Source organism: Triturus cristatus, chromosome 7 (genome assembly GCF_964204655.1).
Source record: "Triturus cristatus chromosome 7, aTriCri1.1, whole genome shotgun sequence".
Taxonomy (NCBI): domain Eukaryota; kingdom Metazoa; phylum Chordata; class Amphibia; order Caudata; family Salamandridae; genus Triturus; species Triturus cristatus.
Genome location: NC_140590.1, coordinates 1,618,480,071 through 1,618,507,427, shown reverse-complemented (window position 1 = coordinate 1,618,507,427; position 27,357 = coordinate 1,618,480,071).

Below are 27,357 nucleotides of genomic sequence, written 5' to 3'. Positions count from 1 at the left end.
TGTCCAACAGGAAGCTCCTCACAGATATTTATATGAGACCATTCATCCCCTTGATTAAGGATCATTACATCAGTCTAGTTAACTATGCTGATGATACGCAGCTGATCCTGTCCATAAGCGATAAACAGACAGTTTATGACAAGAGGAGTCCAACTGGAATTGACAAACAAATAGCTATGATTGAAAGCACATTCGAAATAAGGTCTTTAGAGGGGTGGGAACCCTGTGTGCATAGAAGACGACCTCATAGTGTATTGCCTTTATTCAGTATGCAAACACTGATTGATTTACAATCGAGTCGGTAGAAGGAACTAATGAACTTTATTGTTTTTTGGTGATTTGTGATGTATATGTTGTTTGCATATATGGTTGTATGTTTTAAAAGAGAAACAAAAATGATGATGATTATTTTCCCAAAAATGTGTCTGTGGTATGTGATTTGTTGTTTTTGAATAAGGTATATGAATTAAAGACAGGACTATGTACTGTTAATAGGGTAATATGAAGTTCCCTATCATTGAGTAGATATGGATATTTCTTCCTCCTTACCATTTTCTTTTTCCCTACCTTTTGTAGTATTTTTACCCAGGTATAGGAGGGTAATTTGGGTAAACCACTCAGAACAGGGGTACCCCAATTTGGAATATAGGGAGAGCAGTAGGGGAAAAAAGTCAATAACTCATACAAAAATAAAGCTCTACCTTTTCATATATAGGTGGATCAAATAAATCTCATACATTTACTCTTCATTAAAATGTAAGTGAATATACGGAGGAGCAACCTCCTCACAGTATTGAGGTGTCTAAAGTGTTAGACACCACTAGATCATATAGGGGGATACGCCAGATCGAACAAAAGGACACGCCGACGCGCGTTTCGGTGCAATCACCCACTCATCAGGGTGCCACCTTCTTCAGGGCGTTTTCTCTAATCACAGGGGGCCTGCAAATAGGTGAAATTAGAAAAAATGAAAGATAAAAAAAGAAAAAATATATATAACAATAAACGATCATATTAGGAACTAACACAATTGATTATCAAAAATATACATTACATATAGCAATGCTAAAACGAAATCACATCTCTAAATGATAAAGATTAATTCACAGGTCACCAATAGACTGCAATGGTGTGGCATGCAGACGCTCAAGTTGGGTTTCAAACAATATAACTGGATGCTAAACATCTAAACCAATAATTGGTAAACATCGTGATGTGTGAACCTAAAAACAACTGCACATACTGGGTCATCTCTCATGGGATGGGTAGCCCATGAAGGAACCAAAGACAGAAATCTAAGAAACTAAACGCAAATCGTGCGGAGGGACATAAAGGGAGCAACAGCCCATACTAGAAAAAGACATGATGATTTGATGTAAAAAATGAGTTTAAAGTCTCACCCAATTTGAAATTCAGCAGAACCTCGTAAAGGGTAAAGCATCTATCGCGAGGAAAGTGATAGGTAGATCCACTTAGAATAAGTGTCCTAAATAGAAAAACAATTTGACAAAGCACCAAATTAGGAGTTGTTTAACCTAAGTTATGCTGAGTCTATAAACAAAATAACAGGATCAATGAAAGTCCCGCTTGCCTTTCACAATGTGCGGCGGAGTCTATAGTCAGTGAATCTTCAGGACTGATGAAAATGCCCCAATATCTGTGAGTGGAGACGGTTAACTCCGTTGATGGCTTGAAAGCTGAGAGCAAAAACAGAATGGTACAGATAACAATGAGGGCTGGGAATGAGTAACTAAGAAACATCCATTCCACAGCCGATCATGGTACGGGTGAAGTAGAATGTTGGCATTTAAAACTGAGGAGACTCGCTGATAGCTGACGATTTCAAATGAATTGTCGGACAATACAGTCGTACCTAGTGATTAGTAGCACGGTATTCAAGAAGCAACTGAATGCACAGTACAATGAATCTTCAGGACTGATGAAAATGCCCCAATGTCTGTGGGTGGAGACGGTTAACTCCGTTGAAAGCTGGTCAGTTTTTACCATCTCACCCTTTGATTCTTGCTTCTGAATGACGATTTCATATTTGTGCACACAGAGCTAGACTCTCTGTTTATTTGTTTACACGCTGTTTTATTCCGTATCTAATTTCATTCTCTGAACTCTGTTAAATGTCTGCGTAGAAATAGATCTACCGGCTACATTCCCGGGACCTTGCTTCTCTCTCCCCCCGTGACTGATGCTGATATCTAGCCTATCAGGTATCGTTCAGGCCACCTTCTTTCATCTTCTTGACATAGTCAGAGCTCCAATCGACGTCGTTATTCTTACATCTTCATTATACGCCCATTCACGTCACAGCCCTGTTGTCTCCTCATTGGTTTACGGGCGTATTTAAAGACCTGGCGTTTGACTCGCTGTTTACGCGGCTACCTGTCACGGTAACCTCTCTCCCGGAACCTCGTTTCTTCTGCCCCACGTCGGCTTGAGACATCAGGAATCTAACCTAAAGGTAAACTAACAGACGTGTAGATTTTTTCCTTGTCCCCCTTTGTCCTTGACACGGTGTATTGTAGTTTAATCAATTACTTGACTTTTACGTAAAAACCCAGTACGCCCTCACAGCTTATCTTTTACATTATAAGTTTTTCTGACTATATTCCTTTCTTCCCACTCTTTAGTTTAACCTCACCGCTCCGACAATTATCCTTACCTCCATGTGAGCGGCTGCTCCCGGGATTTATTGCCCATTCAACTCGTTGTGATACGACAACATATTCAGTTGCTTCTTGAATACCGCACTACTAATTACAAGGTACGACTGAACTGTCCGACAATCCATGTGAAACCATTGGCAATTAGCGAGTCTTCTCAGTGTTAATATTAACATTTTACCTCACTCGTATCATTATCGGTTGTGTAATGGATGTTCTTAGTTATTTACTCCCAGCCCTTATTTTCATCTTTATCATTCTGTTTTTGCACTCAGCTTTCAAGCTTTCAACTGAGTTAACCGTCTCCACCCACAGACATTGGGGCATTTTCATAAGTCCTGAAGATTCATTGTACTGTGCATTCAGTTGCTTCTTGAATACCGTGCTACTAATCACTAGGTACGACTGTATTGTCCGACAATTCATTTGAAATCGTCAGCTATCAGCGAGTCTCCTCAGTTTTAAATGCCAACATTCTACTTCACCCGTACCATGATCGGCTGTGGAATGGATGTTTCTTAGTTACTCATTCCCAGCCCTCATTGTTATCTGTACCATTCTGTTTTTGCTCTCAGCTTTCAAGCCATCAACAGAGTTAACCGTCTCCACTCACAGATATTGGGGCATTTTCATCAGTCCTGAAGATTCACTGACTATAGACTCCGCCGCACATTGTGAAAGGCAAGCGGGACTTTCATTGATCCTGTTATTTTGTTTATAGACTCAGCATAACTTAGGTTAAACAACTCCTAATTTGGTGCTTTGTCAAATTGTTTTTCTATTTAGGACACTTATTCTAAGTGGATCTACCTATCACTTTCCTCGCGATAGATGCTTTACCCTTTACGAGGTTCTGCTGAATTTCAAATTGGGTGAGACTTTAAACTCATTTTTTACATCAAATCATCATGTCTTTTTCTAGTATGGGCTGTTGCTCCCTTTATGTCCCTCCGCACGATTTGCGTTTAGTTTCTTAGATTTCTGTCTTTGGTTCCTTCATGGGCTACCCATCCCATGAGAGATGACCCAGTATGTGCAGTTGTTTTTAGGTTCACACATCACGATGTTTACCAATTATTGGTTTAGATGTTTAGCATCCAGTTATATTGTTTGAAACCCAACTTGAGCGTCTGCATGCCACACCATTGCGGTCTATTGGTGACCTGTGAATTAATCTTTATCATTTAGAGATGTGATTTCGTTTTAGCATTGCTATATGTAATGTATATTTTTGATAATCAATTGTGTTAGTTCCTAATATGATCGTTTATTGTTATATATATTTTTTCTTTTTTTATCTTTCATTTTTTCTAATTTCACCTATTTGCAGGCCCCCTGTGATTAGAGAAAACGCCCTGAAGAAGGTGGCACCCTGATGAGTGGGTGATTGCACCGAAACGCGCGTCGGCGTGTCCTTTTGTTCGATCTGGCGTATCCCCCTATATGATCTAGTGGTGTCTAACACTTTAGACACCTCAATACTGTGAGGAGGTTGCTCCTCCGTATATTCACTTACATTTTAATGAAGAATAAATGTATGCTTTATGTTTTTGACTGACTGTGTATGAATGGATGGATTGTTTGATAAAATGATTGCTATTTAATTGTATATATACTCTTTCAATTCCCCTATGGGGGCCCACCTTGATTTTTTGTATATATCACTTCCAAAAAAAAAAATTTGTTTTGTTTATCCCTAGCACATGAGTTATTTGTAGATTCATTAATTGAACTATTGTACTAAAATAATAAAGATAAAAAACATTATCTTCAACCACAAATTCAATTTGTTTGTGTGCTCTGTCCCAAATTATGTGGCTGCTGACAACCAAATATGGGTGACATACCAGTGAGATTTATTTGATCCACCTATATATGAAAAGGTAGAGCTTTATTTTTGTTTGAGTTATTAATTTGGGTAAACCCCAACATATTTTTGAACATAAGCGATAAACAGCAGGATTTTATTGACTCCTTTCATAACTGCGTGTCAGACATGGTCAACAGGTTAAATTCCAACTCCCTTAAATGTAATGGGAATAAAACTGAATTCCTCTGCTGTATGGCGGACAGAGTCCCCATGACACCTCCTATCAATTTCTGGCCACTCCCCACTGAACAAGAGCTGTCCTTACCTGATACGGTTTGCAATCTTGGGGCTACATTCGGTGGAAAACTTTCCTTGGATCAACATGTAAACAAGGTAGCCAAGACATGTTTCACACTTTTGCAAAGTCTCAGAAAGTGTTTTCCTCTGCTCCCTTCTCAAGCCAAATCCCTTATAGTGCGCAGTGTTATCTCAAGCAGGCTGGATTACTGCAATGCCCTGCTCCTTGGCGCACCTGACTAGCTTCTTAATAGAGTACAGGCCTCTGCTGCCAAACTGGCATTAAACAGACCTCGTAGAGCATCTGAGGGAATGAAAGAAATACATTGGCTCCCTCTGAAACAAAGGATAGCTTTTACATCCTTATGTAGTGTCTTTAAGGCTCTGCAGGGCTTTGGTCTTGTGCCCTTTCAACAGAGCCCAAAGAAATACACTCCAGGGCGGTGTCTTCGCTCAGCCTGAGCCAACCTCCTTTGTGTCGCGAGATTTCGCAAAGCTTGGCAAGGCCGGTGAGCATTTAAAGTTAAGGCATCTTAGCTTTGGAATACACTGCCAGCTGTCCTTGGAGCCTCTACCAATCTACTGTGCTTTATAAAGGCTTTGAAGACCTGACTCTTCCCTAGTAATTCTACTGGCTGTTTTAGTCTCTAGCCTTACTCTCACTGCTGGGCCTGTTTAGATGAAGTGTATAGCGCCAGGATACCTGTTAGGTGAAGGCTGCGCTTTAGAAATCTATTAAATAAATACAATAAAATAACAGTTAAATATAGGATGTAGCCTTACGGCTAGAGCGGTCGACTTCGAAGTGGGGAACCGGGTTCGAGTCTCAGCAACGACGCTAAAACATCCTGTGATTCTGGGCAAATCACTTAATCTCCCCGTGCCTAACAAAAATAAATGTGTTCTTCTGTAACGAAACTGGTGCTCATGTAAAGCGCTCTGGTACCCGGTGAATAGCCGGATGAGGGTCCAAGAGTGACCGCTGCCTGAACAGCAAACAGCCCCTAGGTAGAGTCCCTCTACCTCAGGATTGAGTTCCCTCCATGGGACACCTCCCAAGGTTGCTGAGGCCCCTTTTCTGCTATAGGGCTGGAGCCCTTCACCTCTGGTGGTGCAGTGTGGAAGTGTACGCACCCTTCCTACCTCTCGTAGGAAGCAGCGCTTAGCTGAGGGGGTAAAACGGATCATCCACCTGTCATGACAAGCAGTGGGTGGACTAGCACCTAGGTTGTGCTGGGCCTGGGTCTAGCCAGATAGTGATATTCGGCCTGAGCCCTTGCGCCCGTGATGTTTCTAGGCCCCCACCACCAGCCTGTGAGCGTTGGCACCAAAGAAGTGCTTAGCGTGAAACCGGACCGCCATTGTCAGCCAGAGAGTGCACGGACATCATGGGTGCCCTGGAGACCCCGGCCTGCCACTGCAAGCCGGTGTGCGTTCTGATTCTCATGTGGAGCCTAGAGGCTCTGCGCCCTTTACCACTGTGCTGCAGTCTGAAAGTGCGCACACCCTTCTGACACATTAGGAAGTGGTGCAGACATGATGTTTATAAACGTGGGTCAGGCCTGTGTTTGAGGCCTGGGTGCACACTTGTCTGACCTGCTATTGCATGCTGGTATGCGCACTCGCATGGACTGTGCGTTTAAACATGTTTTCGACCTGCTACTGCAGGTCCGTGAGAGCGCCCTTGGCGTGTACTCTGGCTGGCCTGGAACAAACACGGTCCAGCCAGAGGGGGGCCTTTCACTGCCACTCAGATGGAAGATAAAGGGCTGGGCAGGCACCCACGGGTGTTTGTTGCCCAGGTAGTACGGAAGACCCACAAGGGGTCCCCTACCAAGGAGGCTTGCACTTACCTTAAGTTAGCATGGGGAAGAGGTCGCCTGTATTTCAAGCTGCAATAATGGATTGCAATGGCGCAGCCTCGTGATGTTTCCTATGAATATGTGATCAAAATGATCGAGGTATGTTACATCGCAGTCTTTACAACACAAGTCGTTACAACGACTTGCGCTGGAGGGCGCTGGACTTAGGAGTAGTAAGATTTACTATTCCAACACCAGTCTACGTACAGTAGGGAAGGTGTTGGAATAGTAAATCTTACTATTCCTTAGGTTATAGCGCCATCCAGCGCAAGTCGATGTAACGCTTGCGTTGTAATGGCTGCGTTGCAACTGCATCATGGTGTAATCACCGCGATGTAGAGGATGTTTCCCGTTTCCTATCAATGGATTCACTAGGCCATACCCGATCCAATAGTAAACGTCAGCTTGGAATATCTTGTGTGGAAATGCCACGTATGGAAAGTGGCCATCTCGAGGCATCAAACTCTTTGTGTGCCATGGAGTTTGGCGCCGGTCAACACTGGAGTGCCTAGTCAGAGATCAAGACGCTGCCTGCATCTACAGCAAAGTGGTTCCTGTACTGTAGGGAACCAGACATACATAAGCGTCTTGGTGGTGAGCGGATTCCCGGTTGTGGGATCCAAAGTGGCCCGCTTCGTCGACCGAGCCGCATTTCTTTCATGCGCCACTCCGACTGCATGCTCATTGGGTGCGGAGTCCGATTCACAGGTTGCGACCTTCGGAGGTGGAGGACGCACCCGTTGCAAAGTCTCATTCTACCTCATGCGGCACTGCTGAACTCACGCCTATGTGTGTGTCCGGAATTGTCTGGTGCAACTGACATCAAGGTGTGACGGATATAGTGCCTCATTTCAACGGAGGTACGGACTTGCAACAGTACTTTGTGTAACCTAAAGCATCTGGTGCGACTCATTTCATTTTGCCCCAGACCCTGTGCCCGGATTACCAGGGCACCCCTAGGATCAACGTGTACCAGAGGGGCTGCCTCATCAAGCCGAGATGCTCCCCTGTGTTTTGTTCTCCATTCACTGCTTGTTCCCTCACTGGTCCCATCATGGTGGACCAACTGCCCTCTCCACATCTAGCCTTTCCAAAAACTTTGTGGCACCAGGTAGGAATGAGAAGAATTGACTAGGCTGGAGGGAAGCTACTGAGAAGGTTCGGGAGCTGGTCAAGAGACTGCGTGACCCCCTTGTGCTTAGGAGAACTGGGCTGATGCCAGAAGGCCCTGATGGATCCCTTTTTAAAATAGATTGTTGCTCTTGGCCTGTTTCAGCTTCACAACTTGTTGGTGAACTTCCTGAGTGGCACCAAGAACCCCTTTGTTTACGTCTGCCTCTTGTTTATGCTGTCTATCCCCATCTGCCTTTTCTAGGGACCCAGACGAGGTGTGACCTCAGCAATGTCCGGAGGGAGGGGCTGGTGAACTTCCATCCTGGATGTTTGGGACTGTGTGGGTGAATTGGAGGCTGGCTGGAGACTTGGAGCCAAGTGATCTGCAGTGTGTTATCTATTGACCTGCCTGGGATCAGTGACACCACATTAGGGTGCCGGGTGCGTATGAGTGTGAAAGTGCCCATACGGACCGGGCTGGTACCTGACACATTGCGAAGCGGTGTAAAGTCAGTGTGGGTGTGCAGGAGTGACCGACTGTGAACTGTCTGTGCTTCATGATTTTGGTCGGCGGTGTTGGTTTATACGTTGTTCACTTGCCAAAAGCACTTTACCTCTCAACTGTGGATTTATTCACGTGACCTCGTCCTGCGGCGTGGCTAAAAGTATTATAATTCTGTGTATTCACGTATTACTGATATCGTTGTAGCCCAGGGTGCACCCTATAGCCGTGTAAAATTGCATGATTAGGATTGTGAGGGTGGATGGGGGGCTGACAATGTGTCGCACCATGGGGAGAAGAGTTGGCCTAACGGCTAGGACAGTCGACCTCGAATCTGGGGAACTGGGTTCGAGTCTCGGCAATGACGCTGAACATCCTGTGATTCTGGGCAAATCACTTAATCTCCCCGTGCCTAACAAAAATGAATGCGTCCTCATGTAACGCAACTGGTGCTATGTAAAGCGCTCTGATACCCAATACCTTTGGTTCAAATGTGCGATATAAAAAACTCTGTAAAAAAAAAAAAACAAGAGAACTGTGTGGGGTTTAGTATAGGACTTTTCCCATATGTGCATGTTATCGGGATCTGATTAAGACGAATTGGGCTTAGTACTGCTAGTAATATTGGCAAGTGCAATTTATGCCCAGAACTCCATGATATTCATGTGACATTGTTTAATGTGAGTTTTGAATATAAACAACATTTTTTAATGTTAAGTGTGAAGTCTCTCCTTTGTGTCATGCAAAATATTTATTGTGTTCGCATGCTGTGTTCTGCTTCACACATTGCTTCTGAGAGATGCCTGACTGGTCACTGGCTAGCTACCCAATGGTGAGCACGTGTTGTACAGTGTGTGTAATTACCTGCCCTTGACGGGAGAGGTGCATTCGCCTGGGGCACCCCTTCAGCCAACCAGACAGTGCCGGTTCCAACAGGGGCAATCTATTTTTTAAATGATTTGGGTGTCATCTGCATAGTTGTAACAGGTAAGGAAATATGGTTTAATTAGATCTGATAAGGTAGATGTTGAATAATAGGGGGATATGATGGATTCCCCTGGAATGCCACAGTGTTGTGTGAGGAGGTGATGTGGAAGGGGGTAGGTAGGCTACACTTTGTCTATGAGATAAGAAGCAATCTATCTAAAGAATTTTCACAGATTCCGATATTGTGAAGTCTTTGCAGAAGTGTGGTGATGGACAGTGTCAAATGCAGTCAATAAATTTAGAAGTAATAAGGCAGCTGCTCCGTTTTTGCCCACTGTATGTTTAAGGTCATCCCAGATGAAAATGATGGCTAACTCTGTGCCTCTGCCTAGTCTGAAACCAGACTGTTTGTCTGACAGTAATCCATTATGTACAGTACATTTAGAGAGTTGAGTAAACACTGCTCTCTCAATTTTGTTTCCTAAGAATTATTAAACTGTAGTTTGCTGGATCAGATGGGTTGAGGCTTTTATTTTTGAGGAGAGGTCTGGTGTTGGAGTTTTGAGCTGAGGCAGGAATGAATCTAGTTCCAGGGACTTGTTGAGTAGGCATCCAGCTACCTCCTTCGCACAGACTGAGCAAAGGTTATCTTTAAAGATTCTTGATGGTGCTGGGTCTGACGGTGATCCTGATAGTCTGGATACAATGATAATATTGAGAAATATTTTTTGGGACAGGGTATTGAAGGTATGCATTGATGGACGCCTATTGGAATTGTTCTTAGGTCACTCATTGTAGTATAGTATGTGTTTTCTTTTCAATCTTTGTAATTTTTTAGATCAATTCATTGGAAATGTCACAGAAGTCTTGTGATCCTGGTGTCTCTGTGTTTAGGCACTCTGAACTGTAGAATTCTTTAGACTTTTATGGAGTTCTTTGGAAGGGCAGTCTGCTTTAGTTATGTGCATGCAGTGATGGTGTCGTTTTGTGATTCTGATGGCTCTTTTGTAGGCTCTATTATAGTGCTGTTGCATGTTTTTCTCTGTTCACATCTCCTTATTTTCCTCCATTTCTGTTGTAGTATGTTGAGTTGTGTTTTCATTCTTTTGTCAGTAACCAATGTTGTGTTCTTTTTTGAATTTTAACTCTAGATGTGATTTTCTTGGTATCTGGTTGTCCAGTGCAGTAGAGATACAGTTGTAGAAGGCGTATAATGCCTTTGTCCGCATGTTTATTAGGGTGTTTTGAAGGTGGTTGTTCAGTTACTGGATGTCTAGTTTTTTTCCATAGTCTGTATGATCATTTTTTGTTGGTGATTTGTGTTGTTATTGTGTATCTTGAAGATGATAATGTTGTGGTCACTCCAGCTTACGGGGGAGTTGTCTGTAACTGTGGTTTGTCCTAAGGGAATAAATATGACATCTAGTGTGTGTCCTGTGCAGTGAGTTGGGCCAGAAACGATTTGATGTAGGTTGAAGGCTTCAAGGTTGGTTGTGACAGTTGTGGTCTTGTCAAATCATATGTTGAGAGCTCCTAGAGTTTGTAGGTTTGGGTGGTCCAGATGGGTGTTGATTACTGTATCAAGCAGCATATCTTTAAAGTTGGTATTGCTGCATGGTGGTCTATATAACAAGCAGAAGGAATAGGTAATAGTTGGAGTTGGGTGACATCTTATCAGCAAGGATTCACAGTCATACATGGTGAGATGTTCAATGATTGTTATTATCTTTATTTTTTATGCACACCAGCTAGGCCTCCTCCAATTTTGCCAATATCGTTTTTGTTAATGATGTGAAAATCGAGATGGCTTTGTGGCATGTGGGTGAAGAATCATCATTGAGCCTTGTTTCTGCAATGAAGGTGGGGTCTGGTATTGTTTCTGAAAGTAGATTAAAGATGTTAACACAATTTTTGTTCATAGATCTTGCATTGAAGAGTAAGCATTTTAGTTGTGTTCCTTTCTTCTTCATGTCTTGAGATGGCGGGGATAGGATATTTGGATGTTGCTGCTTTGGGGTGAATGGGACTTGTGGCTGTTGGAGGTGGAAGGGATTTTGCTTGGTTAGAGAAAGTGGACTTTGAGATTTGTGTGTGGGATTTTTGTGGTGAGTCATGGTGTTATAACTTCTGTGTCGGGGTGATTTGTGTAGAGTTTGGGGGTTGTGGTGGGAAGGTACAATACGGAACCTTGTGATTATACGTTCCCGCCTTTCCTTGATTTTAGTTTCCTTCTGGCAAGTGACTTTGTGTTTGTAGGTTATTTGGGTTGTGGTTAATGAATTGTACTATGCACTAGTAAGAATGGCCAAAATCATTAGTATGGGAGCTGAGGTAGTGATAGTCTACAAATTGACAACACCCATCGCGGTCCAGGCAGCTCGGAAGGAATTCCTACCCACCAAGAAAATCCTGCAAAAAGTGGAGATTAAATACGCTCTCCTGTACCCCGCCAAACTGAGAATTGAACATGCTGGAAAGACGCACTTTTTTACTAGCGCAAAAGCAGCTCATAAATTTGCCAAGAATCTGGCCCGAGTGTGGTAAGGAGATCCCCGTGCCGCAAGGAAGCGACATCGCTGGATGACAATGATCTCCATAGGTACTCTGCCCTGTAGCTCATCGGAGTTGATACACAGCGCCCTGTTGTTGTTGACAGTGGGACACAATTGATAAATGATTGCTGCGAGTTAAATATGAACGTTCTGCTCCCTGATGTATAACACTGTGGGCCACAGCTGTCGGTTCAGCCACCCAGTCTAGACTTGATTGGAGTGTTTGCCTGGTTCTCATCTGCCCCGCCCCCTGGGATGAGTCCTATTTCTGTGGGATTGTACTTGAGTTTTTGGCTACTTGTTATGCAAGTCTCACTGTTGACCTTGGGGTTCGGGGTGAGTTCTGAGTGGGAATAGGTATCTCAACCGCACCACGCAATTGCCCCATACATGCACCTACGACATCATATGCTCTCAGATCAGCCACTTCCCCCATACCGCAGCATGACCACAGGCATTAAATGCCTTACTTGGAATGTTCGTGGTCTAAATGATGCCAGAAAAGCCCAACTCGCACATACATACCTCACACGACACCAAGCCGACATATGCTTCCTACAGGAGCTCCACCTCACCTCCTCCAACACTGCTCGTTTACGTGCTCGATGGTGCGCACACACATCTCATGCTACTCCAATTATGCCCAGGATGTAGCCATATTGATCTGTAAAAATTTACCATGGAAACTCACACAAGTTAAGTCAGACTCAGAAGGTCGCTTTTTGTTTTTAGCTGGCACCCTGCACCAACATCCAATCATACTTGCTTGTATTTACGGCCCCAACACAGATTGCACTGAGTTTTTAAGGGAGTTATGGCGGCACATTGTGTATACAGGACCCGGAGCGATAATTTGGGGAGGAGATTTCAACGTTGTCTTGGATCCAGATATGGATAGGTCTGGAGCGCCGCACCATCCGCACCAAAAGGCACTGAAACAACTTCACACCCTAATACAAGATCAAAGTTTAGTTGATGCTTGGTGATCCCTACATGATACACACAGGGAGGGTACATTTATTACGTCTGCCATAGGAGCATGGTCGCAGATTGACTATTAGCTTGTCATTAGGGAGGTCCAGACATGGACAACTGGCACCTTGGTACTCCCCGGCACACTCTCCCACCATTCCCCGGTTATGTTGGAATTGGCATAACCCCAAGCGATTCAGAGGGCCTTCTTCAGCCGTCTGCCGGCTGGCGCACTGCGCGACCAGGTCTTTCGATCAAAAGAACAATCCGCTATCATGACTATTTTGGACTGAATGCGGGTTCAGTCGATTCCCCATCTGTACTATGGGAGGCTTTTAAGGCTGTCATCTGCGAGGTCTGTATTGCGAAACAAGCGGGAATATTAAAGGATATCCGTGCGCAACTTACATGACTGGAGTCCGAGCTAAGAGCAATGTGGCTTGAATTGTTTCAAACTGATGGCAAGGATATTCTGGCAAGAATACAGGAAACATTATCAGAGTATAATGAGGAGGCAGACCGTGAGGTTCGCTATCTGAACCGGGAGGCAAAAGCCAGTAGATATGGAGAGGGAGGGCACCCGGGTAGGACACTAGCCCAACTTCTTAGGCTCAATAAAGTGCATGATTATATAGTGGGTCTTACTGACGGACAACTACGACACCACACAAACCCAACTGAAATACTGAATACGATGGTAACTTATTACTCTGACCTCTACTCAACCAAATCACAACTACACTCTGATTACATTAAAGAACACTTGGAAACAATACAGTTAGTGTGGTTGGATGACGTACATCGCCAATATTTAGACTCCCAGTTTACAGAGGAGGAAGTCCAGCAGGTTATACGCAGCCTCCCGAATGACAAGGCATCCGGTCTCAATGGCCTTACAACATCCTTTTATAAGAGATTCACCCTTCTACTAACCCCACAACTGCTCACTATGTATCAAGCATCCATAGAATCGGGAGAACTTCCTGCATCACTTCGAGAGGCGGTCATTGTCACTATCCTTAAGCCCAGGAAACCTGCCACATCATGTGACTCCTATAGACCGCTCTAGATGATAAACGTTGATAATAATATTTTAGCTAAATTGATTGCGAATGGCCTTGCTCCATTGGTCCCTGTAATTATCCGCCTAGAAAAGTTGGGGTTCATGCCGGACCACTCTACAGCTCACAATCTTAGAACTCATTTTGCAGTCAAGCACGGAGTTGACTCGAGCTTACCAGCGATCGCCACCAAATTAGACGTTATTAGGGCGTTTGACTCTTTAGAGTGGCTCTTCCTATTTCAATTGTTGCAGCACCTGGGGCCTAGTCGGAAATTCCTAACCCTTATCAAGCTGCTATGTACTTCCCCTACTGCTAGAGTGAGGGTGAATGGGCTACTATCCGACTCTTTCCAAACATCTCGCTGCACGAGGCAGGGGTGCCATCTGTCACCCCTCCTATTTGCACTCGCCATGGAGTGGCTAGCAGCTAGATTACATCAGCATCATGTCCAACGGGGTATACAGTTTCATGAGCATGGTATCTTGGTCTCCATGTATGCAGATGACATGGCACTTTACATTAGACACCCACAGGAACACCTAGACCTTGTCATCAGGGAGGTTGTTGCGTTTGGGGGGTTGTCAGGCATAGCCATAAACTGGGCTAAGTCGGTTATATTTCCTTTAACTGCAAGCACAACACCATTCCTGTCAAAGTTCAACTTACAGTGGGCGTCAGAGCCTGTCAGATACTTGGGCGTATGGCTTAGTCGCGATATGAGTGAACTCTGGCAGGCCAACTATGGCAGAGCAATGTTCTGGTTAGAAGAGAGAATTCCAACCTGGACACGCCTTAATGGTTGTTACCCACATTTTAATATCTCTTCCTCAATCTCCGTATGCCACTTATGCAGCACTTTTTCAAACGCCTACGGTCCAACTTAATTATCCTGACATGGGCTGGGAAACAGCCTAGAATCGCGTGGGAAACTCTTATTTTGCCCTTCAGTCATGGTGGCCTCAATGCACCTTACATGCAGTTGTATGCCCTCTGTGCTCAGGTCCAATACCTGCACTTCTGGTTGTATCCAGTCAAATTCCAGCAGCACGTCGAAGTGGAGATGGACCTGGTTGCTCCGGTCTCGCTTGCTACAGCACTCTATCAGCCCTACAAACACACATGTACTGCAGCGGACACAGTGGAGTGCGTGAGATGGTCCTGGGACTATCTGCAGCGATGAACGGCTCTGGGTTATTTATATGCCCCCTCTATACCCATAGCACACAACCCACACTACCTACAATGGTGGAATGTGTAAGCGGGCAGAGAATAAGCTCCTTTCTACGTTCGCAGACTTGTACCCGAATGATCAGTTCTTAGCAGCACCTGCCCCGACTGGTACCATTAAACCTAATATGTTGGATACTCTTCTTTACACACAACTTAGGGCCACATGTCATGCACTTCACACCACCTTTCCAGCCCCTCCCCTGATGTTACATGCACTTTAAACCATACTCTCACACACCGCACACCGTGGACTCATCACCAGACTTTATACGGTGATGCAAGACAATGCACCGGTGTGCGTCCCTGCGGCTCAGGCTCATTGGAGTCAGGACTTAGATCCTCCTGGGACTGATGAACAATGGGTATTCTGTTGTGCGCAAACTGCAGCCTTTTTGCCCTATTACAGGTTGTGCCTTTTACATTTTAGGTTCTTACATAGGCTGTACCACACTCCCTTACATCTCAAGCGTATAGGACTGCGGGAGGAGGCTAATTGCTTGCGATGCTATGCCCCCCAGGCTTCGTTTTTACACCTGGCCTGGGAATGCCCCTTAGTCATGAACTACTGGTGCATGGTGCACTGCACCCTCCAGGAAATCATCAGTCATCCACTTCCCTTTACCCCGCTGCTTTGCCTCCTAGGGTATGTTGAGTGAGGTGCCATCCACCTGTCGCCGTCTCACTGCAATGTTTTTAACATTAGCTAAGCGCAATCTAGCTAGAAACTGGGGTAGAAGGGCGGTTCCCTCAGTGTGGACATGGCTGCACGACGCTGCTTATTGTCAGGACCAGCTGGCCCACCTTTGGGAGATGATGGCCCATCAATCTCATCCGAAGGACATCTGGTATCCATTCTTTTCATTTATGCGCACACGAGTCCCCACCCCACCTATAACGCCAGTGGAGTAATACTAGCACCCCGACACCAATAGTTTAGGACAATATGTCCTTAAGTAAGTCAGAGCTGCATCGGGGTATAGGCCACGCACATTAAAATGGCTTTGTTAAATTCGGAAACTGTGAATGTTGTTGTAAATGCTAATATGTAATATGTCATACTCGGCATGCTGTTTCTCTCTTCAACATAATGTATGTGCAAAACTCTCTCTCCCCCGTCCCTTCCCCTTTCTTTTCTTCCCGCGCCTGATGTTTGTTAATCGCACAATGTGTAAATTAGATTTATTCCCGGTAATTTTAAAAGATCATGGGACACACTACTGAGTAAAAAAATAAATTATTAGAACAGTGGTAACCAAAAACATTGTGCTGAATCTAACACCCATCTTCCTGTCAAGAGTCCTGGAGAAAGAGGCTAGATAAACTGGGACTCATCGCAGGATAGTATTCTATCTTTGATTACAAACATGTCAAAGGAAGTTTATTACCATTTCTTTAAGCTTATTTCTGCATAAAATGATTTTGGCACACTTTCTTATGTTGTGGACTGTGGCAACTGTCGTAATAAAGCATTGAAATGTTCTAATTTGACACTTGGTATTGAAATAGGCTCAGTTTGTAGGTCAAGAAAACAAAGATGATTGATGACAAAATGTACAACAGTCACACAAACCATAACTCGCACACCAAATGCAATGCTACTGATATCTGCCTTAGTTAAGCAGATTCATGTATAAATATTGTAAATCATCCTACAGATGAAATTACATCTCTTTACCTTTACCACTTTGACTGAGATGACTATGAATGTAGTACAATTAATTTGTTTGATTATGTGGTGTTGTTTGATTACATTTCGCTATTAGGTGTTCTTATTGATTGGTATAAATATTGTGAGATAATAAGCATTAGATTTGGAGTGCCAGTTATGGTTTGCGAAGGCTGCGCTTGCGCAGTCTCGCTGGCGAGATTTTATGTTTTCTAGTAGTGGGGCTTGAACCCGCCCATCTTCTCCATTGGCTGGCCTCTTAAATGCTGGTCAGCCATTGGAGAAGAGCTTTGTCTGTTAATTCAAGCCCCGACTTTTTCGGATTCGGGGGTGTGTTTTTTCACTTCTTCTCTTTTTTAAGCCCCGTCCCTTTTACACTGGTGGGCGTGTTTTTTTTGTGTTTTTTTTTTACAGGGACGTTCTCATGTTTATTCGTGTCTCTTGCTGGGATGTACAGAGCGATTTCTGAACATCTAAGGTAAGCTATCTTTGTTTATTTACATTTCTTGTTTGCTAATTTATTTTTGGGTGTTTGTTTTTGAGGTCTACCCTGGCCAGGTAAGCCATCTTGTCTATGTTTCTCATCGAATGCATTTTTCTGTTTGTTTTTCAGGTCTGCCCCGGCCCGTGTCGTCTCCGTGCAGCGTCGTGCAAGGAGTGCTTTGACCGGTATGTATGATGCTGTTTGCGGGTCTTAGGTAAGCCATCTTGTATTTGTTTCTCATCTAATGCATTTTTCTGTTTCTTTTACAGGTCTACCCCGGCCCGTGTCGTCTCCGTGCAGTGTCGTGCATGGAGTGCTTTGCCCGGTATGTATGATGCTGGTTGCGGGTCTTAGGTAAGCCATCTTGTCTTTCTTTCTCATCTAATGTTTTTTTTGTTTCTTTTTCAGGTCTGCCCCGGCCCGTTTCGTCTCCGTGCAGCGTCGTGCATGGAGTGCTTTGCCCGGTATGTATGCTGCTGGTTGCGTGTCTCAGGTAAGCCATCTTGTCTATGTTTCTCATGTAATACATTTTTCTGTTTCTTTTACAGGTCTACCCCAGCCCGTGTCGTCTCCGTGCAACGTCGTGCATGGAGTGATTTGCCCGGTATGTATGATGCTGTTTGCGGGTCTTAGGTAAGCCACCTTGTCTTTCTTTCTCATCTAATGTTTTTTTGTGTTTCTTTTTCAGGTCTACTCCGGGCCGTGTCGTCTCCGTGCAGCGTCGTGCAAGGAGTGCTTTGCCAGGTATGTATGCTGCTGGTTGCGTGTCTCAGGTAAGCCATCTTGTCTATGTATCTTATCTAATGCATTTTTCTGTTTGTTTTTCAGGTCTGCCCCGGTCCGTGTTGTCTCCGTGCAGCGTCGTGCAAGGAGTGCTGTGCCCGGTATGTATGCTGCTGGTTGCGTGTCTCAGGTAAGCCATCTTGTCTATGTTTCTCATCTAATGCATTTTTCTGTTTCTTTTACAGGTCTACCCCGGCCCGTGTCGTCTCCGTGCAGCGTCGTGTATGGAGTGTTTTGCCCGGTATGTATGATGCTGTTTGCGGGTCTTAGGTAAGCCATCTTGTCTTTCTTTCTCATCTAATGTTTTTTTCTGTTTCTTTTTCAGGTCTACCCCGGCCCGTGTCGTCTCCGTGCGGTGTGTCAAGGTAAGTTAGCCTGTTTTACTAGGGTGTGACGCAGCTACATTAAGGTAAGTGTGATATTTGTGTAATGTTTGTATGCATTTAGTGTAGGAATTTTGTTAACATTATGAATTTATTAGCTTTTCTGTATTATGCTACTTTTTGTTTGCTTGAAATTGCTTTATGTTACATTCTCAATGCAGCTTCTTTAAGGTAAGTCTTCTCGGTATTTGTTATGTTTTTTTTAGAGTTAATAATTAATGTTTAGGAAAATGTGTTTGTGTTTTATTCTATATTTTGTCCAGTTTTTAGTTTGCTTTTTTGTAATAGTAATTGGGTTTCTTTACATATATAGGTAATCTTTTAGGGTAATGCTAATCAACATTGTTTTTGAGGAAAGTGCTGTTGTTCGTATTTTGTGGGCAGTTCCTCATTTGACTACCGCAGGGCGGGGCACGTTTTTCATTGAATCTGCGGGTGTCGGTATGTTCTGTTGGTTTCCAGAATGAACGGTAGGCGTGACGCAGCTACATTATGGTAAGTGCAATCTTTGTCTAATGTTTATATGTATTTAGTTTAAAAATTACTTTGGTTAACATTTTATGGATTTATTGTCTATGTATTTGGCCGTTTGCTGCATTATTGTCATTGCTTAATGTTGCTTTTGTTTCTTTGAATGTTTTGTGATCGTGTAGCGGCGTGTCAAGGTAAGTTAGCCTGTTTTACTAGGGTGTGACGCAGCTACATTAAGGAATAGTGTGATATTGGTGTAATGTTTATATGTATTTAGTTTCGGAATTTAATTAACATTATGAAGCGTGGTCTTTTTTGATTTATGCTAATTTTTGTTTGATTGGAAATGCTTTATGTTATCTTTTCACGTACTGTTTTTTTTTGTTTCTTTTTCAGGTCTACCCCGGCCCGTGTCGTCTCCGTGCAGCGTCGTGCAAGGAGTGCTTTGCCCGGTATGTATGCTGCTGGTTGTGTGTCTCAGGTAAGCCATCTTGTCTATGTTTCTTATCTAATGCACTTTTCTATTTCTTTTACAGGTCTACCCCGGCCCGTGTCGTCTCCGTGCAGCGTCGTGCATGGAGTGCTTTGCCCGGTATGTATGCTGCTGGTTGCGTGTCTCAGGTAAGCCATCTTGTCTATCTTTCTCATCTAATGCATTTTTCTGCTAATAGATGTTGTTTTTGACGAAAGTGCTGTTATTCATATTCTGTGGGAAGTTCCTCATTTGACTACGGCAGGGCGGGGCACGTTTTTCATTGAATCTGCGGGTGTCGGTATGTTCTGTTGGTTTCCAGAATGAACGGTAGGGCGTGACGCAGCTACATTATGGTAAGTGCAATCTTTGTCTAATGTTTATATGTATTTAGTTTAAAAATGACTTGTAGACTTGTTGTTGTAGACTTGTAAAGCGCACAGCTGCCCCAGCAATGGGGCGTCCCGGCGCTGTAGACCGCTGGGGAACCCGTCCTGGCTATCCCTGTGAGATGGTCCCTTTCTGGGTATCTCCAAGGTGAAACCATTGTTAACTGTTAACATTATGAATCTATTGTTTATGTATTTGGCCTTTTGTTAAATTACTGTCATTGCTTTACCCCTTCGCTGCCAGGCCTTTTCCCCCTCCTGTGCCACGCCCTTTTTTGGCTATTTGGGGTAGTGCACGCTGAGGCCCCTGTAACTTTTTGACCACATAAGGTATCCACGCCAAATTTGCGTCCTTTTCTTCCAACATCATGGGGATTCTGAAGGTACTCAGGGTTTGTGGATTCCCCTGGAGGTGTCACAGAAATGAGCCAAAATACAGTTTTGGCATTTTTCTGGGACATTGCCTATTTTTGCTATTTTTTGTGCTTTCGACCTCCTTCCAGTTAATGGTAGACATGGGTACAAAAGCAATAATGGATCCTGGAAAGCTATACATTTTAGAGAAGTAGACAAAATTCTGAATTCAGCAAGGGGTCATTTGTGTAGATCCATCAAGGTTTCTTTATAGAAACTAACAGTTAAATATAGAATAAATTGAAAATTTGTTGAAAAAAAACGCCTTTTGTGTCAACGTTTTCACCTGTAACTTCTTCTAATTATGACAGCACTTTGAAAGCAATATACCGTTACATCCGCTGGACATTACTGGTTGTGGGGATATATAGTACTTGTAGGTTCACCAAGAACCCGATGAACCCAGAGCCAAAAACTGAGCAGCAACTTGCAATGGTTTTTTATTATGTACCGGGTATATAGTAATTATTCTGTAAAAATGTGTACATGGAAAAATCGGTATGAAAGACACCTATGTATTTCTGGAATGGGAACAGAATATAGAGTTTAAAAAAGTAGATATTTGCACATTTCCGAATTTGGGAATACTCATACTAGCATGAGAGTTATCAGTCATTTTTTAGAATGACTTCTTTTTTACACAATGTCTTTCATTTGGAAGGCAGAAATGCATCGAAAGTCAATAAGTAATAACAGTTCCTTTACAAATCTGAATTACCCTAAGTCTCCCGATAAAAATGGTACCTCACTTGTAGGGGTAGGCATATTGCCCACGACAGGAAATGGCTCAAAACCCAACGTGAAGACACCACATTTTCACAATGCAAAATTACCCTTTTTTAGCAAAGTGTCTAGCTGTAGTTTTTTAACCCTAGCTCTGCCGGCACCTAGGGAAACCTAGCAAACCTATACATTTTTGAAAACTAGACACGCAGGGGAATCCAGGATGGGGTGACTTGACTGCCTCCCACCAGGTTCTGTTACCCAGAATCCCTTGCAAACCTAACAAATTGCCAAAAAAAACCTTTTTCCCCACATTTATCTGGTGGAAAGTTCTGGAATCTGCGTGGATCCACAAATATCCACCCACCCCGCGTTCCCCAAAGTCTTCCGAGAAAAATGGTACCTCACTTGTGTGGGTCAGCCTAGTGCCTGCTAAAGGAAACGGCGCAAAACGTAACATGGACACACCTCAATTTTGCTGTGAAAAATGACACTTTTTTGGCAAAGTGCCTAGCTGTAGTTTTTGAACCATAGCTCTGCTGGCACCTAGGGAAACCTAGCAAACCTATACATTTTTGAAAACTAGACACCCAGGGGAATTCAGAATGGGGTGACTTGACTGCCTCCCACCAGGTTCTGTTACCCAGAATCCCTTGCAAACCTAAAACATTGCCAAAAAAAGCACATTTTCCCCACATTTCTCTGGTGGAAAGTTCTGGAATCTGCATGAATCCACAAATTTCCACCCACCCCGCGTTCCCCAAAGTCTTCTGAGAAAAATGGTACCTCACTTGTGTGGGTCAGCCTAGTGCCCGCGACAGGAAACGGCGCAAAACGCAACATGGACACACCTCAATTTTGCTGTGAAAAATGACCCTTTTTTGGCAAAGTGCCTAGCTATAGTTTTTGAACCATAGCTCTGCCGGCACCTAGGGAAACCTAGCAAGCCTATACATTTTTGAAAACTAGACACCCAGGGGTATCCAGGATGGGGTGACTTGACTGCGTCCCACCAGGTTCTGTTGCCCAGAATCCCTTGCAAAACTCAAAAATTGCCAAAATAAACACATTTTCCCCACATTTCTCTGGTGGAAAGTTCTGGAATCTGCATGAATCCACAAATTTCCACCCACCCCGCGTTCCCCAAAGTCTTCTGAGAAAAATGGTACCTCACTTGTGTGGGTCAGCCTAGTGCCCGCGACAGGAAACGGCGCAAAACGCAACATGGACACACCTCAATTTTGCTGTGAAAAATGACCCTTTTTTGGCAAAGTGCCTAGCTGTAGTTTTTGAAACATAGTTCTGCCGGCACCTAGGGAAACCTAGCAAGCCTATACATTTTTGAAAACTAGACACCCAGGGTAATCCAGGGTGGGGTGACTTGACTGTGTCCCACCAGGTTCTGTTACCCCGCGTTCCCCAAAGTCTACCGAGAAAAATGGTACCTCACTTGTGTGGGTCAGCCTAGTGCCCGTGACAGGAAACGGCGCAAAACGCAACGTGGACACACCTCAATTTCGCTGTGAAAAATGACCCTTTTTTGGCAAAGTGCCTAGCTATAGTTTTTGAACCATAGCTCTGCCGGCACCTAGGGAAACCTAGCAAGCCTATACATTTTTGAAAACTAGACACCCAGGGGTATCCAGGATGGGGTGACTTGACTGCGTCCCACCAGGTTCTGTTACCCAGAATCCCTTGCAAAACTCAAAAATTGCCAAAATAAACACATTTTCCCTACATTTCTCTGGTGGAAAGTTCTGGAATCTGCGTGGATCCACAAATTTCCACCCACCAGGCGTTCCCCAATGTCTTCCGAGAAAAATGGTACCTCACTTGTGTGGGTCAGCCTAGTGCCCGCGACAGGAAACGGCGCAAAACGTAACGTGGACACACCTCAATTTCGCTGTGAAAAATGACCCTTTTTGGCAAAGTGCCTAGCTATAGTTTTTGAACCATAGCTCTGCCGGCACCTAGGGAAACCTAGCAAGCCTATACATTTTTGAAAACTAGACACCCAGGGGTATCCAGGATGGGGTGACTTGACTGCGTCCCACCAGGTTCTGTTGCCCAGAATCCCTTGCAAAACTCAAAAATTGCCAAAATAAACACATTTTCCCTACATTTCTCTGGTGGAAAGTTCTGGAATCTGCGTGGATCCACAAATTTCCACCCACCAGGCGTTCCCCAATGTCTTCCGAGAAAAATGGTACCTCACTTGTGTGGGTCAGCCTAGTGCCCGCGACAGGAAACGGCGCAAAACGTAACGTGGACACACCTCGATTTTGTAGCGAAAAATGACCCTTTTTTGTCAAAGTGCCTAGCTGTAGTTTTTGAACCATAGCTCTGCCGGCACCTAGGGAAACCTAGCAAACCTATCCATTTTTTAAAACTAGACACCCAGGGGAATTCAGAATGGGGTGACTTGACTGCCTCCCACCAGGTTCTGTTACCCAGAATCCCTTGCAAACCTAAAACATTGCCAAAAAAAGCACATTTTCCCCACATTTCTCTGGTGGAAAGTTCTGGAATCTGCATGAAGCCACAAATTTCCACCCACCCCGCGTTCCCCAAAGTCTTCTGAGAAAAATGGTACCTCACTTGTGTGGGTCAGCCTAGTGCCCGCGACAGGAAACGGCGCAAAACGCAACATGGACACACCTCAATTTTGCTGTGAAAAATGACCCTTTTTTGGCAAAGTGCCTAGCTGTAGTTTTTGAAACATAGTTCTGCCGGCACCTAGGGAAACCTAGCAAGCCTATACATTTTTGAAAACTAGACACCCAGGGTAATCCAGGGTGGGGTGACTTGACTGTGTCCCACCAGGTTCTGTTACCCCGCGTTCCCCAAAGTCTACCGAGAAAAATGGTACCTCACTTGTGTGGGTCAGCCTAGTGCCCGTGACAGGAAACGGCGCAAAACGCAACGTGGACACACCTCAATTTCGCTGTGAAAAATGACCCTTTTTTGGCAAAGTGCCTAGCTATAGTTTTTGAACCATAGCTCTGCCGGCACCTAGGGAAACCTAGCAAGCCTATACATTTTTGAAAACTAGACACCCAGGGGTATCCAGGATGGGGTGACTTGACTGCGTCCCACCAGGTTCCGTTACCCAGAATCCCTTGCAAAACTCAAAAATTGCCAAAATAAACACATTTTCCCTACATTTCTCTGGTGGAAAGTTCTGGAATCTGCGTGGATCCACAAATTTCCACCCACCAGGCGTTCCCCAATGTCTTCCGAGAAAAATGGTACCTCACTTGTGTGGGTCAGCCTAGTGCCCGCGACAGGAAACGGCGCAAAACGTAACGTGGACACACCTCAATTTTGTAGCGAAAAATGACCCTTTTTTGGCAAAGTGCCTAGCTGTAGTTTTTGAACCATAGCTCTGCCGGCACCTAGGGAAACCTAGCAAACCTATACATTTTTGAAAACTAGACACCCAGGGGAATTCAGAATGGGGTGACTTGACTGCCTCCCACCAGGTTCTGTTACCCAGAATCCCTTGCAAACCTAAAACATTGCCAAAAAAAGCACATTTTCCCCACATTTCTCTGGTGGAAAGTTCTGGAATCTGCATGAATCCACAAATTTCCACCCACCCCGCGTTCCCCAAAGTCTTCTGAGAAAAATGGTACCTCACTTGTGTGGGTCAGCCTAGTGCCCGCGACAGGAAACGGCGCAAAACGCAACATGGACACACCTCAATTTTGCTGTGAAAAATGACCCTTTTTTGGCAAAGTGCCTAGCTGTAGTTTTTGAAACATAGCTCTGCCGGCACCTAGGGAAACCTAGCAAGCCTATACATTTTAGAAAACTAGACACCCAGGGGAATCCAGGATGGGGTGACTTGACTGCCTCCCACCAGGTTCTGTTACCCAGAATCCCTTGCAAACCTAAAAAATTGCCAAAAAAAACACATTTTCCCCACATTTCTCTGGTGGAAAGTTCTGGAATCTGCATGAATCCACAAATTACCACCCACCCCGCGTTCCCCAAAGTCTACCGAGAAAAATGGTACCTCCCTTGTGTGGGTCAGCCTAGTGCCCGTGACAGGAAACGGCGCAAAACGCAACGTGGACACACCTCAATTTCGCTGTGAAAAATGACCCTTTTTTGGCAAAGTGCCTAGCTATAGTTTTTGAACCATAGCTCTGCCGGCACCTAGGGAAACCTAGCAAGCCTATACATTTTTGAAAACTAGACACCCAGGGTAATCCAGGGTGGGGTGACTTGACTGTGTCCCACCAGGTTCTGTTACCCAGAATCCCTTGCAACCCTCAAAAATTGCCCAAAAAACCACATTTTCCCCATATTTCTGTGGTGGAAAGTTCTGGAATCTACTTGGATCCCCAAATTTCCACCCACCCAGTGTTCCCCAAAGTCTTCTGAGAACAATGGTACCTCACTTGTGTGGGTCGGCCTAGTGCCCGCGACAGGTAACGGCGCAAAACGCATTGTGGACACACCTCAATTTCGTGTGAGAAATGAACTTTTTTTGGCAAAATGCCTAGCTGTAGTTTTTTAACCCTAGCTCTGCCGGCACCTAGGGAAACCTACTAAACCCACACATTTCTGAAAATCAGACACCCTGGGGATTCCAGGGAGGTATGGCTTGCGTGGATCCCCCAACGTTTCCTTACCCAGAATGCCCTGCAAACCTCAATTTTAGCTGAAAAAAATCACCTTTTTCACACATTTGTGTGTGGGAAAGTTGTGGCATCACCGGGCTGACACAAATTTCCTACCACCCAGCGTTCCCCCGGGTCTACTGATAAAAACGGTGCCTCACTCGTGTGGGAGGCCCAAGTACCCGCGACAGGCAAGGGCCCAAAACGTAGTGAGGCGACATGAAAATTGCCTAGCTCAAAACGCCCTGGTTTTGCCAGGGGGTCACTTGGGTTTTTGGCCCGGTGCTCGGCAGCCACCTAGGGAAACTTACCAAACCCACACATTTCTGAAAACTAAACACCCGGGGGATTCCAGGGAGGTATGGCTTTCATGGATCCCCCAACGTTTCGTTACCCAGAATGCCCTGCAAACCTCAATTTTAGCTGAAAAAATCACATTTTTCACACATTTTTGTGTGGGAAAGTTGTGGCATCACTGGGCTGACACAAATTTCCTACCACCCAGCGTTCCCCCGGGTCTCCCGATAAAAACGGTGCCTCACTTGTGTGGGAGGCCCAAGTACCCGCGACAGGCAAGGGCCCACAACGTAGTGAGGCGACATGAAAATTGCCTATCTCAAAACGACCTGGTTTTGCAAGGGGGGTCACTTGGGTTTTTGGCCCGGTGCTCGGCAGCCACCTAGGGAAACCTACCAAACCCACACATTTCTGAAAACTAGACACCCGGGGGATTCCATGGAGGTATGACTTGCATGGATCCCCCAACGTTTCCTTACCCAGAATGCCCTGCAAACCTCAAATTTAGCTAAAAAAAATCACCTTTTTCACACATTTTTGTGTGGGAAAGTTGTGGCATCACCGGGCTGATACAAATTTCCTACCACCCAGCGTTCCCCCGGGTCTCTCGATAAAAACGGTGCCTCACTCGTGTGGGAGGCCCAAGTACCCGCGACAGGCAAGGGTCCAAAACGTAGTGCGCCTCAACAGGCAAGGGTCCTAAACGTAGTGCACCTCACTACGTTTTGGACCGTTGCCCGTGGCGGGTCCTTAGGCCTCCCACACGAGTGAGGCACCGTTTTTATCGAGAGACCCGGGGGAACGCTGGGTGGTAGTAAATTTGTATCCGCCCAATCAGCATTGGCGTGCCCGTTTCGGGCAGCCCCCACCCTAAAAAAAAATGAAAAGAAATCCCTGGTGTATAGTGGGCTTTCTGCCCCCCGAAGGGGCAGATTAGGGGCCAATGCCCCATCTGCCCCCGGGGGGGGCAGCAAGACTGTGATAATTGGGGGGTGGGGTGGGGGCATGGGCCTGCCTGTTTTGGGCAGCCCCCACCCCTATTGTTTTGTTTTTTTAATTCCCTGGTGTCTAGTGGGCTTTTTGCCCCCCCGGGGGGCAGATTGGGGGCTACTGCCCCCATCTGGCCCCCAGGGGGGGCAAAAATACTAAATTTGGTCAAAATTATTTGGGGGGAGCAAAGGCCCTTGCCCAAGGGGCCGCTCCCCCCTCCCTGGTGTCTAGTAGGTGGATCCCTGCTTGGGGATCGCCCTCCTGTGGCGATCCCCAAGCAGGGATCCACTGGGGAGGGGTACCATTGGAAAGGGTAGATTCTCCCCTTTCCAACGATACCTCTCCCGTCTTTCTACGTGCTCAGGGGGCTGAGATAGCCCCCTGAGCACGTAGAAGGTGTAACTGAAATGAGCCTCTTGGCTCATTTCAGTTTCACTTTCAGTGTAATGACGTCGGCGCGACGTGCGCGCCGATCGTCATTACACTGAAAGGGGGGGGGGGAGGGGCCTCGGGAGCTGGGGAAGCTCTTCCCCAGCTCCCGAGGATATTTTTAATTAAAGGGAATCCGTCTGGTGCCGGCACCAGAGGGATTCCCCAGGGAATGCCTCATGACGTGCTGGACTCGTCATGGGCACAGCGTGACTGTGCTCCAT